The sequence below is a fragment of the Anopheles bellator genome, chromosome 2 (genome assembly GCF_943735745.2).
Source record: "Anopheles bellator chromosome 2, idAnoBellAS_SP24_06.2, whole genome shotgun sequence".
Taxonomy (NCBI): Eukaryota; Metazoa; Arthropoda; class Insecta; order Diptera; family Culicidae; genus Anopheles; species Anopheles bellator.
Genome location: NC_071286.1, coordinates 448,814 through 458,086, shown reverse-complemented (window position 1 = coordinate 458,086; position 9,273 = coordinate 448,814). Strand labels below are relative to the sequence as shown.

General features: G+C 48.2%; 3 non-coding genes across 3 annotated transcripts; 2 read left to right on the top strand and 1 right to left on the bottom strand.

The window, feature by feature from the left end:
• Positions 1-3,428: 3,428 nt before the first annotated feature.
• Trnat-agu (transfer RNA threonine (anticodon AGU)) lies at positions 3,429-3,502 on the top strand. Its single transcript has one exon. It is a non-coding gene; the product is annotated as a tRNA-Thr (tRNA).
• Positions 3,503-4,897: 1,395 nt separating this feature from the next.
• Positions 4,898-4,970, top strand: Trnaf-gaa (transfer RNA phenylalanine (anticodon GAA)). The gene has a single exon. It is a non-coding gene; the product is annotated as a tRNA-Phe (tRNA).
• A 1,591-nt stretch (positions 4,971-6,561) lies between these two features.
• On the bottom strand, positions 6,562-6,633 carry Trnad-guc (transfer RNA aspartic acid (anticodon GUC)). Its single transcript has one exon. It is a non-coding gene; the product is annotated as a tRNA-Asp (tRNA).
• Between the last annotated feature and the right edge of the window lie 2,640 nt (positions 6,634-9,273).

The window sequence follows — 9,273 nt, the reverse complement described above, 5'->3', positions numbered from 1 at the left end:
ATTTTAAAAAGGCAGGATTGATGATAGGGTACAAAAACCAGCATGGCGCAGCATGGCGCATCATCCCTGGGTTCGCAACCAGTGCCGGGAGTCCCCATGGGAGGGGACCTGGGCGAGATGGGCAAAACAGATTAAACCAAGTCCAGTTCCGTCACGTGACGGTGGTTCCGGAAGTGTGGCCATACGAGTCATTAGTAGGTGACCACGAAGTCAGCATTTGCATTACCTGGCACAGTTGTTTCGGTCTTTTCAGTGCATCCTGTAGGGGCTGTAAAAAAGTTCGTGTATCCGTTGCAATGGCATCGTTCGGTTCGTTAATTAAATATTGTCCGTGGCTTGCAGTGGCTCAAATTTTTCATTTCTATTATTAAGTGCGACCAGTCAGTTCCCGCTGTGCAGCGTAACGACTCTCTGGCCAGTGTGCGCATGCTGCATGGCACCACACGGTTCACATGAGGCGAGTTGTTGGATTTGTTACCTCGTAGCACTGGCGGCCCAGCTGCACGACACACGCTCGACACTGATGCGAAAAATGTAATATTTAATGAGATTTTCACTTTTCAATTTGAAGGAAAAATATTACGAAGATATATCAAACACCGGGCCGGGCCATAACGAAGCCGTAGACGCTGTCGCGGCCACAGCGTATCCGGTTAATGGCAGGCGAATCTCGGATGCTTCGCCGTAATGATGGAGGCTCTCGCCTATCGTGTGCAGGGATATGAAAAGAAAATATTAATCAAATCAGACGAGTCAGATAGACTTGCTCCGGGGGCGAGAATTTTCTTTCTCTCTAACGTTTGCCTTTTGCTCTAATATATAAACAATTTTTCACAATTTTCAAAAGAATCTATCTCTATTTTCAGATCTTGATCTGAAACGAACACCTCGAACCAATTTGTAGTATGTTGATTCCGGTTTTTGATAGTTGTCAGCATGCAAGTGGGCCAGTATCCTTCTGTAGACGTTTTGTTCTAGAACTGTTAATGACATCTGGGATTAAGGGCAGGACAATAATGCTGCAGATGCCTGCCCGATACTCTTTCAAATGCTTGACTTCGGCGGTGTAATTAAGTGCAAGCATGACTGTTGCAGAAAAGGAATACGGGCCCGACCGACACCAACTACCGGGGCTGGATGCAATAATCAGTCGAAATCTTTTTGGCATTATCCGGCGGTAATATTACTGTGGCCAAATTGAATCACTCCAAACTGCGCGCTTGCCAGCCCCAGTCCTTCATTATTCTTTAACACCATTTTAATTACATTTTCGAATAGCGCAACGAAGTAAAAGTTCGATCTCCGACAGTGCGGCCGAGTGGTATCGGATGTAAAGGGCGACCGTATTCCGAACCGTATTCGCTTGGCCAGAGTGCACACCAGAGGCTGATAAAAGCCAACCGGGTGATTTTATGCAAAATTGCAAAATATGCTTCGATGTCAGATGGGCGGAAGTCGTCGACGGATGTTCATTAATGCCGAGATCTGGTCCGGTCTGCGACAGTGACATTGTGGAAAAGACGCGCAGCATGAAGCTTACAAAATGATGAGTTTACCAGTTCTTCTTGCTGTGGCTCTGAAATTTCTGGTAAATTGGTAGAAAAAAACAGCCCAGCAGGTCTTCGCGAATCAGGCGAGGGTCAGGTCTCGGAAGGACAGGTTCGTCGTAATCAAGAGCGAATCAGGTCGGTATCAGGTTTGGGGCGTAAACGGATCAACGGTTGGGCAATTTTACGATAAATTTTTAGTTTTAGGCTCCAGGCAGTTACTCTACAACCCTTGTCGGATGTTATAGGGCCCTTCAACTTTCTATTTGAACAATGTTTGAATCGTCCGTTCGGAAGAGGAGAAGCACGGCTGCACTCAGTGTCATCATCGTAGCCGTGATAGATTTTAACCTTATCGAGAATGTTATCAGCATCGTAAGATGGAGTTGCTAATGCGATTGGTTGACGAGCACGAGGCTTGCGTCTTGGCTCACGGCACATATCACGGACCAACTTGCAACAAGGTGCATCAGTAAATGGACCTTCCAAGGGATCGTAAGCTCAAGAAGGCAGATTACAAATGGAGCTTCTGTGAGCGATTACCGATGTTCGTCGAACACGGAATAGTTTCATTTGTTCTAGCTCAGTGAGTAGTTCTAGTGTGCCGTTTTGGGATGGTAAAATTAATTCAATTTGTTACCGGACTATGATCCTACGGCGATTCTGCATTAGGCAAAAGGGCAGCAAAGCAATAACGTGCGTTTACATCGATTTAATTAGTATTAATGATCGTTGTGATGTTGTTTCCACGGTCAGACCGGGGCCAATATGCGTGACCAAAATCTGATACTGTGGATAAGCGCGCAAAGTGGGCTGTGGTGGCCTTTGAACCGGCCGTGGCAGTACTGACCAGAGGTATGGCGAGCAGAGCTTTGATCTTTCATGGTATAAATGGTGTCACTCGTTACACATTAGCAGTTTCATTCATAAACATCGTTAGCTACGTGGGTCGCGTCTCCTCGTTCATCGTTGCCAACATAGTAGATAAATCCGACTAAATGAAATCGAACCATTGAAAGTATGCAACCGGTTTCTGAGGTCAACATAATCAAATTCCAAGCCCAGCGGGAAAGATTGCGTGTCGCATACTAAATCATAAAGCCACAAAAGAACGATCCGAATGACTGATGAGCCTTACTCTGATTGGCCAAATTGAGAAAAGATGGCCCTCGTGAGAAAAAAGGGCAATTAGGCAGCGAACGGAAGGAGACAGAAAAACACACAATGGTTCACACATTTTACAGTCTCGATGTTTATCAAATGGCTGCAAATGGGTGGGGGCCATAAAAGGGGTCAATTTAATTATCGAAGAAAGGGTGCATCAGTAGAGAGCTTGGGTGTGGCTTTTTCGTTCATCTGCCGGAACGGGTCTTATCGGTCGAACCCGTTTCCCCGTTGTGTCTGGGTTAATTTCGATAATGGCCGTTATAGGTCCCGTTCGGTGACTGAATGAAAATTAGGCCCCAGAGAGGACCGGTCAGCGTGCCCTAGTCCTGCCGGGATGGCCGTGGTTTGTGCCGACAATGGCCGTCGGTTGGCAGTAACGCCCTGTGTGTGTCGACCACCGTTGTCTTTGTTTACGCGAAAGCAAACACGTAGATACGGCCGCGCACATGTTCTAATCTTGTTATCAATGCGAATACTAATGCAGTGACAAGGTCGTAAACAGTTATGCTGCGTAACGGGACGGAATAATCTGACGCTCAAATATTCACCGCCATATTATACACATGCCACGCGCACCGGATACAACGGGCGACCGGACTCTATTGCTTCGTACCTACGCAGCGAACGGGCGCGAGGTCCGTAGATTATTTTTGCCCACGGCCGGGTCCCACATGGACGGAATGGGTTGTTTGGGAAGTTGCGGACAGACATCATGGCGCCGTGGCTTAGTTGGTTAAAGCGCCTGTCTAGTAAACAGGAGATCGTGAGTTCGAATCTCGCCGGAGCCTACATAAGCTTTCTACGGAGAGAGAGAGAGGAGAAAACTAACGAAGTTTTTTTTTACCACTCACTCAGTACAGACACAGACGCTCTATTCTCGGCAAGGTTTCGGTTATTTACGTTTATGAGCGGAAAATTTAAATTTAAATGAGGGAAATGATAGTCGAATTATGTCGATATGAAATGAGTTTCCTTCGTCGCCCTTCCCGCGGGTCCTACGTCCCAATGTTTTTGGGGATAAAAATAAACTCACATTGCGCGCTCTCGGGGCGCCAGAGCGACAAGAGTACGCATTGATTAAGAAACTAATTAGGTATCCGGCTGCGGAGCGATAAATCGTACCGGGAACACGGAATGGTTCGTTCGTGGCGCCGGGTCGTTGTTTGTTTTGATGTCGTTAGCGACCTCTGCGAGTGCCGGAGTGCCGTACGTGCCGACGAAACGTTGCACGTCTTCGATAACAAAATGGCTGTCGCCGTCATCGTCGCGCGGCGCGGTGTTCTTCCGCAGGGAAATTCACGGAAGCTGGCACGGTTATTTATGAAAGTGGTCGGTCGCGGTATATTGTGGCCATGCGAACATGGGTGCTGCCCCGCGGGTGTCATAGTCAGCGTTCGTTCGCGGCATAGCGCGGTACAATTTATGCAGACGAACGGACAACACTCGGACGGACCGGGCGTGGACTTTACATTCATCAAATGGTTCATATCTTGCTGCCGCTGAACGAACGGGATGCATGCCCGTGCGGTCGAATATTATTGGTATTTGGCCAGTGACGAATGATAATCTGGGTTCGTCGTAATTTATGAAGTGTGACCGCTGTAACGAGATAGTTCCTCGGCTTAGAGACCGTTGAAATAGGATTGAGAAATTATTAGAAGCGCCCACGTTTCAACACACAGATCCGATCGGATATAGAAGCTGTTATTCGACGGTAATGTTATTGAAAGTATCTGCTTCTATTCGAAGGCAGCACCGCGTTACTGGGGCACATAAACATCAAAGGAATGCGCCGGCTGGGACGTCGAGCGAGAGATGGCGTTTTTTAGGAGCTTCCACCAAATGGCAGCTGTTGTTGTGGGCGGCGTGTGGTGGCTTTACGGTACACACGCCCCCACCAGCACATGACACGCGTGTGTTTTTAATCATACGCCATGTTGTGGGAATTGGAACAGAACGCGCAACAGACGTATGAAATGCAACACCCCACATCAGTTGCAATTAAACGAAGTTGCCGGCCTCACTTGCGCCTCAGAGCCCCAGAAAGGGCGTATGTGTGATGTACGTGACGGGCAGGAAACCTCGTTATATCACGCGGGACGATTATTGAGGGTCGTGTGGCCAGCTTAGTAGCGGTCAGCCGTAGAAGTTGCGATAACACTCGAAGCCCAGAGTAAAGCGGAGCCGAAATAGCTCAGTTGGGAGAGCGTTAGACTGAAGATCTAAAGGTCCCCGGTTCAATCCCGGGTTTCGGCAAATTCTAAGCTTCTTTTTTCATCAATAACCATACACTCAATAATTCTTATGCTCCTTGCAACGAATGGCGCACGCTCTAAGAAGGGCGCATTAAATGGAGATTAAACGACAAACTTGAAATGGACTTGGTCGGGAATAGAGTTCCCCGGCATATAAATCTTTCGCGAGTAGTGGAAAATTACATTCGTTTGGAAAGTAGTTAAGTGTTTTACGTGTATCGAAAGTTCTTATCACAGTCCAGAGGTTTGAGAGCGAGCCGGTCATCGATAACGGTTAGTGGTTTTTTCCGTGAAGGAAGTTTTTCATTAAACGTAGAACGATATAGGTTCTGGTTGAATGGATCCGAATATCGCCCAACTTCTGCTCGAAATGCTGCGCGAGAGAAAGGATATTTTGTGCAGCGATGGGAATAAGTAGAAATAAATTATCCATTTTCTTTACTCTTCACCGGTTGTGGTTTGCGCTGGCTGGCTGGCTGGCTGGCTGGCGGTTGTGAATGAAGTGGCGCTATTGGGTGCAATAGTGGCGACGGCGGTGGCTGCGGGTTTAATAACATACGATGCACTCTGCACCGCCAAGCCCAGCCCTGGCTCGCCACGTGTTGGAGGTCGAAACGATGACGACGAAAAAAGCCGGTGGCCCTATGTGCCGCTCTGGTTTGGGATATAATAACGATGTTTTCGGTGCTCTTAATAACTATATTTTTAGTTTCGAGCTCGGATGGCGAAGTTTTTCCAGGCAGCACTTTCGGCCTCTTTGCAGCGGACGTTACCAGAGTGCATCTGCACCGAGGGAGCTACACGAAGCATTGTGCAAAGTGTTAATAGGAAAAATCAAATGAGTTTCCGTCGCTGCTTTTCGCGCCAGAGTTCCTTTTTTCGTAAAGTCGCCACGGCCGCCCGAGGAAACCATTTCCAGATCGATTATCGTGCGTTCCATCGTTTGCTGCCGGCAGCCTTTCGGCCGATTGGCCAGTCCAGGCGGAGAAAGAGCATTAAATGTCTATTACAGGAAAGCTGAAACCATTGCCCCGCAATCGCTTCTGCGCCTGGGTTTGGTCCCTGGATTGCGTGAACGTTACGAGGAACGCCTTGGGCAGCAGATCGTTGGTGTCATCAATTATCCGCCCGATGCAATGGCCGTAAAACGATAGGGGAAAAAACAACGGTGGTAAACCCGAAGCGATTTGTGCGGGATTTTCGACTGCAGTGTCCCTGGGGCGGGGGCATTCACAAGCTTTCGCATTTTCTTGGATGCATCTTGAAAGGCTTATTACGATCGAATGGCTTTCGGTGGACGCGCCCCATCCGGTGGCATTGGCTTCATCCATGACCGGGCCTCACTAAGTGCACGATTCCTGTGCGCCAAAATATTCTTTATACGTAATGGAACCGAACATGGAATGTACGTACAAGGAATGATCGTGGGCTTGGACCAGCTCCAATAATCGACCATAAATCGTGTTAAAGGGGGCCTGGGGGTTTCCTTGGCCAACACAGTACTGGTGGCCAAAAAGTTTGGAACTTGTTAAAAGGGTGATTTCGGGAAAAGGGAAATATAATCTTTGGCACAGCGAAAAAGAAGTATTCCTCTCCCCGACGGGGAATCGAACCCCGGTCTCCCGCGTGACAGGCGGGGATACTTACCACTATACTATCGAGGACTTGAAATTAGTGGACACGATTACTGTAGTGTGTCCGGGCACGTGTTTTAATAATAGATTTCAGTTCGAATAGTAGGCTTGATAATTGATGAAACACTTAATTTACCTAAAGCACTTTGGAAATTTTATTCTTCCATTCGGTTCAACCAACTGTTCTGGGTAGTGTGTAAACGTTAGTTTATTGCCCTCAATTTCAAAGTGAGGCTGGTTCTGGTTAATGCGATTCCTAGAAGGACAAAATACTGTCCTTAACATATGTTGCCGAGAAGCAGTGTGCTACGGCGCAAGTGTTCGTATTACAATTTAAAACTTCGTCGGTTCCTTGGATAGGTCGTCTGTCGGATGCTAAATTCACCGCACCGCTTCGCATATCGGGTAATAGACGGCAGGATTCGCTGGGGGTCAACTATGACCAATATGCGCTTGTTAGACATGACTCCCTGCACCACCAACGTGGCACGTGAGGCGACAGGGGGATGATTATTTAAGTGCCGGATGCCGATGCATAGACTGCACATTTTTCTTTCGCTTCCTGTCTCCGCCGCCGGGTCCTGACACTCGTTTAAGGCCGTTACACGAGAGCGCTGCAGAGGTTGAGTGGCCTGGTTCGATTCAATATAGCACCACTTTGGTGATTCCCGTGAACAACAGCTTAGGCGATAGGTAACTGATATACGAAGCTATTGGTTTTCGCTTGCCACCTGCAGTCACGAGACATGGAAAGTTTTTCCGGTTTCGGGAGGACCCTGCACTGCAGAGCCTGCAGGGTGTACGTGCGAAGCTGTGACACAAGCAAAAATGTGACAAACTCAACGATTCGAAAGAAATAAATGGATGGTACTTAAGAGGGTGCAGCTCTGCAAACGAGTTCTTACAATGTGTGGCGTGCCCCCCGTGGGCGATGAGAGGCAGGTGGATGAAAAAGCTGGTCATTTGCAAGGGATGTCGCCGTGCTTCGGAAGCGATTTGTGAGCGGATTCCGTGTAACCGAAGCTCGATCCGGGACGATCCACCAGTTGGTGCTGCTGGCCGGTGTAACACTTGACAAAGCTTCAAGCAGTCGAGAATTTGTAGTAACTTACGGGGCCAGATTACGGTGCACTGTCGCGTGTTGGTGGGTGCAATTGGATTTTGAGTTCCTTTCGCAGTTAACGCACGAATGGGTGACGTTTGTAATATTTTAAGCTGACTAACGCCAGCATCAATTGATTTATGCTCCAACTCAGCCTGTTGGAAAAAGGGTCGTAAAAGTTACAACATAAAGTTCGGCATACTCGGAATGCGGGTCAGTATGTGGGTCAATAAAGATTAAAAGGTTGCGCGGTAATTATAAGTTTGTTGGCATCGCTGTCCGCGTTTAGAACCCCAATCGGTGCATTCGGGGGGCACCAGGTTCCAGGTTGTGGGCGCCTTCGAGTTTGGCAGCAGCGCTCGGTCCGACGATCGTTGGCTTGAGGCCAACCGTTAGGGTGGTGAACGGAAAAGTAAACAACCGCCACGCCAGGATACATCGAGTGGACGGAGGAAGATTATAGGATTAATTTAAATTCGATTATCCCATCCGCTAGGTACCAGAAAGCGAACCGAGCAGTAACATTTATCTAAAGAAGTTAAATGAAAGATTTAAAGGACTTTTTTTTAATTTTAAAAATTACTTTCGAAAAGAAGCTTCAACTGTCTGTTTAATCATGGAGTTGCTCTTCAAGAATCTGTTCTGTTTTACTTATCAATCGATGGAAAGATTCATGCCAATCAACTCCCAGCGATGTCCTGAGGGCCTCATGTCTTCGCGACTGACGAGGGCTAAATTATAACGAGACCTTGGGCAGGTAAACGAAGGAAAAAAATGGTTTAATGAAGCAGCCTGAATCGGCGTGCAACGGAATTTTAATCAAAGCCTCGTAACGAGAATCGATAGACCCTTTTTGCGGCGGGTGGGAAGATCCCGTGCTCCTCCTCCACGTTTCAGACTGACCGAGGTTCCGGCGGAGAATATGAGTGCAAACAAGTGTACTTTGAAGAGCCGAGAGAACTCATTCCTGAGGATCCAGAAAGGTTCACGCATAAAAACAGATCTCGGCAGTTTCCCGGGCCGCGCGTGACGGATTCGCCGCTCTAGTTCTTGGCCGGTTTCCGAGCCCTGGTACGGTAAATAATGATAGAGAAACAAGACGAGTGGAGATGATCAAACGCGCAGTGCGTAACTTTTTGTAACATTCCCAACGGCCCCTGGCCCGGCGGCAGCCCTTTCATTTCTGCTGGTGCAAAATGACGAAGGAAATTAATTTTAATTTCATAGGTTCGTGTGGCTGAGGAGGGTAAATTTCCCCCGTAGAGAAATTACCATTAAGAACAGAGGCGTGTTGCCGCTCCGGCAGACGGTGGTCCCACGTCCCACGCGGGTTTAACGCTTCTCGCCGAAGTGGCTGCTCCGAAAGGGGTTGGATCGAAAGTAATTCAATTCGCTGACTCTCCTCGGCAATTTAACTACGCTACTTCGGGTGGTCGTCGCTGTCCCAGAGCTCCGTCGTCCGTCGCAATGACCGGTACTGGAAAAGGAGCCCTCCGGAACGGAGCTCCAAATAGCATACGGAGCACGGTTTAATTCGACACGCTCTGTGGCTGTGAAAGCTCAAATGT